An 11,161-nucleotide genomic window follows, 5' to 3' on the forward strand; every position below is an offset into this window, starting at 1 on the left:
TTTTTTTTTTTTTTTTTGGTCTGTTTTTGTTTGTTTTTCCTAATACCAGCCTCTTCTTTCCTCAGCCTCCAGTAATGTTGGCATGTAAATAGATATCATGTTTTCTATTGTGCCTGGAAGTAGGGCTTTGAGAAAGTCTTCTTGAGCTGGGTAAAGACATCCTTAGACATCTAGGATGGTGACTTAGCTGAATGGTGTTGCATAGTCAAGCCACTGATTTACTGCCTGCCCTAGAAAATTCACTGCCATTATTTCCTCATCCGAAAAATTATTACCTGCCTCACAATGTTCTTGTGAGAATTTTGAAAAGGTAAAATAATAGAGTGATGAGCAGAGTGATGGGACAGGGAAATTTTTTTTTTTTTTTGAGACAGAGTCTCGCTCTGTGGCCCAGGCTGGAGTGTGGTGGTGCCATCTTGGCTCCCTGCAACCTCTGCCTCACAGGTTCAAGGGATTTGTGCTTCAGCCTCCCAAGTAGCTGGGATTACAGGCGTGAGACACCATGCTGGGCTAATTTTTGTATTTTTTTTTAGTAGAGACGGGGTTTTGTCATGTTGGCCGGACTGGTCTTGAACTCCTGGCCTCAAGTGATCTGTTAGCTTTAGTCTCCTAAAGTGCTGGGATTATAGGCATCAGCCACCACACCCGGCCATGGGACAGGGTAATTGTTTTCTGAGTGATAACTTTCTTCTCACACATTACTTGGGGCCATGGCCTGGCTGTGCGATCCCAGAACCCTCTCTGTGCTCTTGCTATGTTGACCGCTGCAGGTCTCCATCAGGCTAATGGTAAAAATGTTATGAAGGAAGATGAACAGACTTGGAGCCAGGAGGCCTGGATTTCTGCCCAGCCTCCCACTGCTAACTAGATAATGAAGATTGGGGAAACAAATTAAATCCAGGAAACACAGCTATTGAAATGAAGTAAGTGATGATGATGATGATGACGGTAACAAACACTTGTATAATTTTCATCAGTTCACAAGTTTCTTGGGGGAGATCTATATTTGATAATGAGGCATGAATCTGTTAATTTCATTCAATCAAAGCCTATTTGGAGCACCCATGTTGTGCAGAACCCCTTGCTGGGTATAGGGTATGCAGATGTAAATAAGACTTGGTACTTGACCTTACGGAATACCAGGCTAGTAGGGCAGATGGCTGATAAACCTACAATGGCAAGGCCATTTATTAAGAATTAACCAGGTGTCATACAGGGAGGTTTGGGGGCACAGGTGAGAATCATGTACTTGAGGCTAGCTGGGGGGAGTTCAAGCAGGGGTTCCCATAGGCCTGGCTCCTTCCATGAGAGCCAAGTGTGATAGGAGGGAGGTTAGCAAATTAGAGGAAAAAGAAGTGGACATAGCTGTCTTCAGGATTTTTCTAAGCACTTGAGAATTGTTAATTTTACTCTGGCAGTCAGAGCAGGCTGCTGATTCGCTAGCAAGATTTTGTTAAGTTTAATTGCTCTGGGCCAGGATCTGGGGCCTTGTAGTTGCTGCATCCTCAGGCAACTCTGACAGATCAAATCCAAAATTGTTAGATTTCAGTGGCTTCCTAATGACGTTTCTGGGAGAATTTTAAAAATATAACGCACTTTGAAAACATATTTGCATCCAACCTGGAGTCAAAAATGAAGCCTTTAATAATTCAGCATACTTTGATCCCATCTCAAAAGTGAATCAATACACAATAGAGGGGTGTTAGCCACGTGAACCACACTAATCAGATTTGTAATCCAGGAGATATCACATGGCATCATTAAACAAGAAAATAGGCCGGGCGCGGTGGCTCAAGCCTGTAATCCCAGCACTTTGGGAGGCCGAGACGGGCGGATCACGAGGTCGGGAGATCGAGACCATCCTGGCTAACACGGTGAAACCCCGTCTCTACTAAAAAAATACAAAAAACTAGCCGGGCGAGGTGGCGGGCGCCTGTGGTCCCAGCTACTCGGGAGGCTGAGGCAGGAGAATGGCGTGAGCCCGGGAGGCGGAGCTTGCAGTGAGCTGAGATCCGGCCACTGCACTCCAGCCTGGGCGACAGAGTGAGACTCCGTCTCAAAAAAAAAAAAAAAAAAAAAAACAAGAAAATAGAGGGCACATTTGTGTAGATCTGTCTCTTTTCCTTGTCTGAAGTTTAGTCAGAAAGGAATGTATCAACTCAGACATCTCCACAACTTAGAGTATGCAAAAAGCCCTACTCAAGAGTTTTCAAGATAGTTGGAAGAAGCTGTCCTACCATGAGAAGTTTCCTGGTTGAGAAAATGGGGGCAGTTTAAAAGCCTATATTCAAGGAAATAAGGGATATATTCCCTTATAAATATTCAAGGAACTATGACAAGGCCAGCTCCCAATGCATGCATTTAAAGAATTAGGTAATTATCTTTCTTTAAGAGTGACTCTTTCACCTTAAAATTAAACATACTTTCTAGAATATTTTAGGTGTTCTTCATTTTTCTTTTTTTAAGAAACAAACCACCCTAAATAGTAGTGGCTTAAGAAAACAACCTTTTATTGCTCTCATAATTCTGTGGGTTGGCTGGTTCTTCTAGTCTGGTATAACTCAGCTGATCTTTCTGAAGCCTCTGCATGCATCTGTCATTAGCTGGTTGGCTGGCTGGTGACCGACTGACAGAATGGTCTCATTCAAACATCTTGCAGTTGGCAGGATGTCCTTTTGGGTGCCTTGGTTTTCTTCTGCATGGCCTACCATCTTCCAGCAGGCCAGTTTGGACATATTTACATGGAGGTCTCTGTGGGGATAAGTAGATTTGGGTGAGGGTGGAGGTGCTGGTATAAAACAAGGAGTTTGACTTTGGACATCTTAAGATTGGGATACCTGTTAGACCTTGAAGTGAGGATGTAGAAGAGGCAATTAGATATAAGAGTTCAGAGTTCAGGGGAGAGGTCTGGGTTAAAGATACATATTTGGAGGTCATCTGCAAAGATACATTTAAAGTCATGAGACTAGGTGAGCTCAGCATGGGAGTGTGAATAGAAAGGGGGTCTGGGAATGAGTGCTGTGGCTCACTATAGTCTAGATGTTGGGGGAGGTAAGGGCATGATCTAGGAGGGAGATGAAGACAGACTGACCTCCCAGAAGTTGAATGCAGTTGAGTGGAGAAGAAGGAAGTGACCACCTGTGTCATATGCCTGCCCATGTATCAGTATGAGGGTTGGAAGAGTGACCACTGCATTAGCAACACAAAAGTCATTGGAGACTTTGACAAGAAATGGGGATGAAAGACATACTGGAGTAGTTTCTGGAGAGAATAGAAAGAAAAGGGTGAGAGGAAATAGAGACAGCTTTACCCCCAATATTTTACTTAGAAAAATTTCAAACATGCAGAAAGCTTGAAAGAAAGGAGTACACAGTGGATACCCACATACACACTACTTAAATTCTATCATTAACCTTTTAATAGATTTGTTTTCTCACATATCTATCTATCTAATCCTATATCCATACGGTCTCACATATCTATCTATCTAATCCTATATCCACACGGAGATCCATCTTTTCTATATTAGAGGAATAGGCAAGTAGGGCAGAACTGGAGGAAGATAGGGGGTCAGAGAAGGTTCACCCACTCTCTCTCTCTCTCTGTCTGTGTGTGTGTGCGTGTGTGTGTGTGTGTGTGATTGTAAATATAGCAGCATGTTTATATGCTGATGGGGATGTCAAATAGCACAGGCACAATGGATAATGCCGGGAGAGTTAATATTTGGAGCAATGTGTATGGATAAGTGAAGGAGTATGGACTTTGGGTGCATCAGGGGAGAAATTGGCCTTGGGTAGGCTCTTCTGTAATAAGGAGAGAAGGAACAGAAAATAAAGACAGTCAGATGCATACGATTGTTCTTTATAAGACCTTTGACACTTCGGGCAGGGGACTAGACCAAACGGCCTGACATCCAGCACCTCTGTACCTGTCTTCTGTCTATGGCTCTCCTGTCAACGTGCTTCTGTGAAACTTTGGGGGAGTTGCCTAACCAACTGCTGAGGCCTTATGGGACCTCGGCAGCAAAATGAGTGTAATTATGAATATCATACTTACACTACAGGGAGCTTTGGAAATTATACACTGGGGAGGTAGATTTTGTTGTTATTTTTATTATCCACACTTACTCAGAACAGCTTTGCAGGCTGTTGCAGCTGTGTCTCCTGCACCATGAAACATGTTCTCCCAGTCCAGAAACTCAGATACTGAATAAACAACCCAGGACTTCACAGACTTTGTCTCTCCCTCTTTAAGCTCCTTTCACGTTTAGCTGCTGAATCAATATCACACCGGAGGGCAAGGAGCTTAAAGGACGTGCCAGAGAACGGGAGTCCATTTACGCCTGGGGGTGGCGTCTGCTTCCTGCACCTACGGGCAACGCTATTGGATGACAACTGTCTTTTATTCCTTCTGTTTATCCTCTTTCTGGTCTTGGGACTCTAGAGCACACTGAGGCCTGGAATGCGTTGTTGACTTTAGCTCCTGTTTATTCTAACAAATGTGCCATCTTTATGTCAAAGCTCCTTTGTTCTTTCTGTAGCATTCTGCCCCTCCTTCCACTGCCTGGTTTATTTAGGTCTACAGAGAAGATAAGTGGGTGACCTGTCACAAGCAACCATACACCGCAAAGAGCACCTTACTGTAAAAATATGCTAAATATATTTAGTGCCGCTTAATTAGAATTAGCTAATTCATTGAATTCATTTCCCTTTCTTTATGATGAGGTTTTGAATTAAAACCCAAACACACTATGTTTGTGTTTATTGCAGGGCTTGAATTAGCTTGAAATCTGGATTCTCTCACCTTGAACGAGATGGGGTACGACTCAGCCTCAGTTTTCTCATCTGTAATCTCAAGAAAATAATGTTTTGCTCACAGGGATGCTAGAAGGATTGAGAGAGATGATGTATGTAAAAACCTTTAGCACAGTGCCTAGAAAACAGAAAGGTTCACTTGATATTAGTGTAATGAATCAGTGTTAATGAGGACACCTACCAGCAATAATGAAATTAAGTAAACAACCATATTGATATTGAGTGCTTTTTACATACTAGACTTGGTGTTCTGTGGTCTTCATGGATTAACCATGACAAAGAGGTTGGGAAGATACTTTTCTCACCTTTGAAAGTTAGCTCTTCTCAAAAATTAACACGTCTAATTAACACTCAGTAAAACTGAGGCCTACAATCTATATTTCATAAAGCCTGCATTTTATTCTATTTCACTTTAAAATTATTGAATGATTCCCAAAACAAAATACATCCAACCAGTTTTGAATTTCAGATAAATAATATATGTATGTCTCATATATTAAGGCATATAATTTTTTAATGTAAGTATGTCTCATATATTAAGACATACTTATACTAAAAATTTGTTTATCTGAAATTAAAATTTAATTGGAAATCCCGCATTTTCATTTGCAAATCTAGTGACCCAAGACCCTAGGAAATGCAATATCTGATTTGTGTGTGTGTATATTTGTGTCCCAAAGGAAACAAAATCTTGAGCATAACGTTCAAGGTAGTTGGTGTGACAACAGGTCAGAATGACCTCCTGAGAGAGAGGATTTCCCAAACTCTGATACGTAATTCAGGGCCCGATAGCATCCACCCATCCCTTCTCTCACTTCTGTATCATCTCCCTCATGGTAGCCGTTTGCTTTCTTCCATATCCTTCAGCCAAGCAATACTATAGTCTTAGTTGTTACTTCTTCCATTAAATGGTCAGGAACGATATCTGTTTCATTCATTCCTGTATCTCTCTGTCTAGCAGACGGTCTGGAAGATAGTAGGGGGTCATCAAAATTTGAGCTCCTGTCTATAAAGCCTGCCTCTGTAACTCCTTGTGTTGGTATCATATTATAGCCTGCTCTTTATTCATTCCACAAAATTTCATTGACCGTGTGCTATTGCCAGACTCTCTGCCAGGCAGAGGGATACAGGAATGAAAAAACAGTATAGTTTCCAACCATGAAATGGAGAATTAATAGCTAAGGATGCATGATTACTTAGCTGAGGGCTAAGGATGAACACGGGGGGTTTTAGGTTTGTCTTGCTCTGTGCCTGTTTGCACACCTATTAATGAGATGATTGCATCTACCTCAAATGATTATATTAAGGGGAAAATGTATATCCACCTCTATGTCTGTGTCTATGTCTAGATCTTTCTATATCTGTAGTGTGTGAATGCATAGGTGTGTGTGGCTTTTGTGCCAGTAAAAGCAAGTGGTAAGCATTAGATTTGCTAAATTAATATCAATTTCTTTCCCTTTCTTTTATATTAGAAAACTACAGCTATCTGTGCTTTGTTTTCAATTTTCCCTGTTTTGTCAGGTGAGGGATAATATGTTGACTAGAAAGGGTAGTGAAGGCCAGAATTATTAGCACATGGGCTTTTAAAATTATTTTTTAGAATAAACTTTGGAGAATACATGCCCTTGGCTGCTGAGGGACTTGATCACAGACTCAGGCAAATATTGCCACCTGCACCTTTTAGAGGGCCTATGAAAATAGGGTGCTAATGATTTGACAAATTCTCTCTACCTTTCCCTTGGAGTCCCCAGAGTTTCAGACGGTTTAGGGGGCAGATGGTGATGAGATCGTACAGATGACTGTTGTCTTTCATGAGACACATGAGGTGTGAGTCTGGAGTCAATTAAAACTCTGAAACTAAATGTCAAGATCCAGGGAATTTGTACCAATATTAGACTCCCTGCTCCTTGGGAGGACGGAGTCTGACACTCTGAAGGATGGCTAGGGAGTTAATAATAACATCTTCTAACACATTGCTTTTGTTATTTGGAGCTCATTGCTTTTTTAAGGAGTTCAAAGTCATTTACCAGTTCAGTATGAGACGAGGTATTAAATGCAAACCCTAGGGCGACATAATGGTTTGGTTGAGAACGTAAATACCCCAAGGTCATAGAATTCCAAAAGTGAAGCCATGTGGGTGCTCTCCCTGGCTCATATGTACTGCATGCCCCTGGGAAGTGCTAGTTCAATTATTAAGTGTATGAGTGTGGATGCATTAAACTTGCTATGGGAACATTGTCTTTTTTGTTCTATTAGAGTGTATTGAAGTCTATAGTCCAACTATCTTCGTGTCTTTACAACCCTTCCAGCATCCTTGTGAGCAAAACATTATTTTCTTGAGATTACAGATGAGAAAACTGAGGCTGAGTCGTACCCCATCTCGCTCAAGGTGAGAGAATCCAGATTTCAACCTAATTCAAGCCCTGCAATAAACACAAACACAGAGTGTTTGGGTTTCTATTTAAAACCTCATCATAAAGAAAGGGAAATGAATTCAAGATAGCCAATTCTAATTAAGCAGCACTAAATATATCTAGCATATTTTTACAGTAAGGTGCTTTTTGCGGTGTATGGTTGCTTGTGACAGGTCACCCACTTATCTTCTCTGTGGACCTAAATAAAGCCAGGCAGTGGAAGGAGGGGCAGAATGCTGCAGAAAGAGCAAAGGAGCTTTGACATAAAGATGGCACATTTGTTAGAATAAACAGGAGCTAAAGTCAACACTGTACTCTCTCTACAAGTGAATGAAACCTCACCACTGTAGATTTGTCATTCACTTTTCTCAGAGGTTTGTATATGTATGACCAGCTGTACCTTGACTTCAAAGGTCTGAAAGGGAGGAGTCTTTGAATGGTCAGCACAGAAGAACATGGTCAGAAATTCATCCAGATCTACAGTTTCCCAGCCTTCCCTTGCTCCATCTGAGGACTTAAAGCCATGAATTCCCCAGGCCTTTTGCAAACTTGCATAGTATAAACTAGATGCATTAAATTAGAGACATTTGTTTCAGACCTACTCATCTCAGGTAATAGCTCAGTTTAGTATAACGTTTCCATTTAATGAGAATGCCTTTTAGAGTTCAGTTCAGCAGCCCTTAATAAACACAGCCCGAATAAGTGGAGATCCAAGGTATTAAAATTTGGTTGGTTGAAACAAGAAACACCAGCACATGAATTGGATAGCAGAATGGACCCAGAAATAATTCAAACACATAGTGGAAAGCAAATTCATAGAATGCAATAATCCAATAAGTTACTAGGTTGAAAAATATTCTTTCATGTCACGTAGAAAAGAATAAATAAATAAATAAATCCATGCAAGACACTATATGATAAAATCTTGAGTCATTAAAGAAAATTCTGAAAGCTTCTGGAGCAAGGTATGGTGGAGTAGGTGGACAAATTACTTATAAAGTCATGTGAATCAGGTTGACAGCAGACTTCTCAGCAGCAGCGATGAATACAGCAGATAATGGAGCAATATTTTCAAATGTCAGGGAGATAATTAATGTTGAATCTGGATCACTATACCCAATAAAATCGTGATTTAAGTTTAAGAGTAAAATCAACAGATTTTCTGATATGCAAAGATTTGGAAAATTTGCCATGAGCAGATCTCCTTGAAACTAATTAACAACAAGGGGAAACAATACACCTAAGAGAAAGAAGTCAGATAAAGGAAACAATGGTAAACAAATAAACCAGCAAAAAAAATTCTTAATTTTAAATGTGTTGAGTTTTTAAAAATTAATTTTCCGACTAAAGTATCTCAGCTGATTCCAATATACAATAAGTTGGGGATGGGTAAAGGAGGCAGATGGAATTTACAGCATGCTGAGATTTGTTTTTTTATGTGGAGAATATAGATGCTGATCATCTCTAAAATTATTCAGAATTGCCTACATTTAAGTATTTTTATTAAAAAAGGTAGGGTAAAAATTAGAAAAACAGATCAAGACTGCAAACCCCCAGACTTAGGCCTAAGGAAGAAAAGCAGAGGAACCCCAGGCAATAGAACTTAAGGAAGGAACAAAGGAAAAGAAAATGACCAGAAAGAGTGGCAAATAGAGAATGTTGGTTTCAATAAGTCAAAGTACTTATACTGTGAATGAGTTAATTTCACTTAGAAGGCAGTGATTCTCATCTTTAGAGATAAAACCCAATCCTGCTGTAAGGCATTTGCCACAGAAACATAAAACCAAAACAGCAAAAGAAGGTTGATGGTAAAGGGGTGTACATGTTTCCATACGTCAGAGGCTAGAGTACATTTAGGGAGGGGACAGAGAGTAGGACCAGGTTCAGATTATGCAGGGGTCTTTAGGGAGTGTAAGAAGCCTGGAATTTATCCTGAAGGGAAATGGACAATGTAAAGGGAAAAGGGGGATATAAATGTAAACATTTTTGTGAGGCTGGGTGTTATGGCTCACGCCTGTAATTTCAGCACTAAGGGAGGGGCCAAGGCAGGTGGATCACTTGAGGTCAGGAGTTCAAGACCAGCCTGGCCAACATGGTGGAATCTTGTCTCTACTAAAAATATGAAAACTAGCCAGGTGTGGTGGTGGGCACCTGTAATCCCAGCTACTTGGGAGACTGAGGCAGGAGAATTGCTTGAACCTGGGAGGTGGAGGTTGCAGTGAGCTGAGATCATGCCACTACACTCCAGCCTGGGTGACAGAGTGAGAGTCTGTCTCCAAAAAAAAAAAAAAAAAAATTGTAGTGACTTAGATTTACTTTGGAGAAAGTTTACTATGACAACTGGGAAAGATTGGGAAGAGCAGGTAAAGCTTATGATGGGAGAATGCTTTGGAAAAACTAGTCAAGGAATTTATGCATAAAGTGTTAAGGAGTTGGACCATGTTGTAGCAGTGAGGGTAGACAAAATGTGGTACGTACAGTATTATTGATCTTAAGAAGATATATCCAAGAAAACGGGATGATGTGAGGGAGAGCTGTAAAATGGCATGCTGGTTTTTGAAGTAAAGGACTGAATGGCAATCTTTACCAACATAGGAGACATAGGGAGGAAGATATGGGAGGGGAGAGATGATAAGACTGGGCCTTGCTGCATTGTGAAGTTCAGTGATAATTGAATTTTAGGATGTGGAGTTTGGTTGTATACAAGTGGTAAGGGGGTGATTCCTTTCCTCCCCATCATAAAAAGTCATAGCTGAAACTCTGATAACAAAAGGCAAATCAACAAGAGAAAAACATAACATTTGTCACATATACACATGTGCATGGGAGTCATACAAAATGTGAAAACTCCAGAAAAGAACTAAACGGTCGACACTTAAATATGCTATTCATTGGGAACAAGAAAGTAGGGGGCATAGAAGTACGTGATTTTTAGGGGAAGTGAATAAACCCACAGACAGACATTTCATTGTAAATGTTTCCCTTTGGAATTTGAATGATTCCGAGGAGTGCACATTTTCCTGTGAGAAAGTCCACCCAGGTGTGGTTGCAGCTCTCTGTCTTCTTTTCTGTGATAGATATTGAGATTTCTGGGGGAAGATGGAGGCCAGTTGTCTTCCTCTTTGAGGGTCTTGTTTCCAGGTGGATAAGGGAACTTCAGAGAAGAGCCTCATTCTGTGCTTTGTGAGGGACAAAGGATTGAGAGACTGAAGGTGAAGGGCTGAAAGGTGGGGGAGGAAGGTCTGAGAGACCTTGAGGCTACTTCTTCGGTTTAGCATGTCAAAGTACCATATTTTGGAGTATTAGTTTCTCAGCCTCAGCTGCTGAGATACCCCATATTTTAAAGGTACCCCATATTTTGGGGTAGCTTCAACTGCTATACAGTTGAATATGCAGGTCTTGGAGTCCCCATCTCATGGTGGAAGGAGCCATCATGAATTTCTAAACACAGCTTGCACTACACATCTGGACTTGCCCATAGAGATAACATTCTCTAAATTCACTATATGGAGAGTTAGAACTGTCACAGGTGTTGGGTCTTTCCTTTTACATTCAGTAGAGAGAACAGGCTAGTGAAAATAATCACATCTTGCTAAATCCAGTTAGGACCTATGAAAGCTTGACTAAGCAGAGATGAGCGTCTTCCTTCATTCTGCATCTGAATTCTTGTACCCATGTGGTCATGGGAATAGTGTAGATGAGAAGGGGGATGGGATTTTTCTTGATGTCTTCTGGCATCAAATGAAGCACTAGTAGTGAATGTTTATAAAAATTAAGAAAATGGGCTGGGCGCGGTGGCTTAAGCCTGTAATCCCAGCACTTTGGGAGGCCAAGACGGGCGAATCACGAGGTCAGGAGATCGAGACCATCCTGACTAACACGGTGAAACCCCGTCTCTACTAAAAAATACAAAAAACTAGCCGGGCGAGGTGG

This window comes from Mandrillus leucophaeus, unplaced genomic scaffold (assembly GCF_000951045.1).
Source record: "Mandrillus leucophaeus isolate KB7577 unplaced genomic scaffold, Mleu.le_1.0 Scaffold319, whole genome shotgun sequence".
NCBI lineage: Eukaryota > Metazoa > Chordata > Mammalia > Primates > Cercopithecidae > Mandrillus > Mandrillus leucophaeus.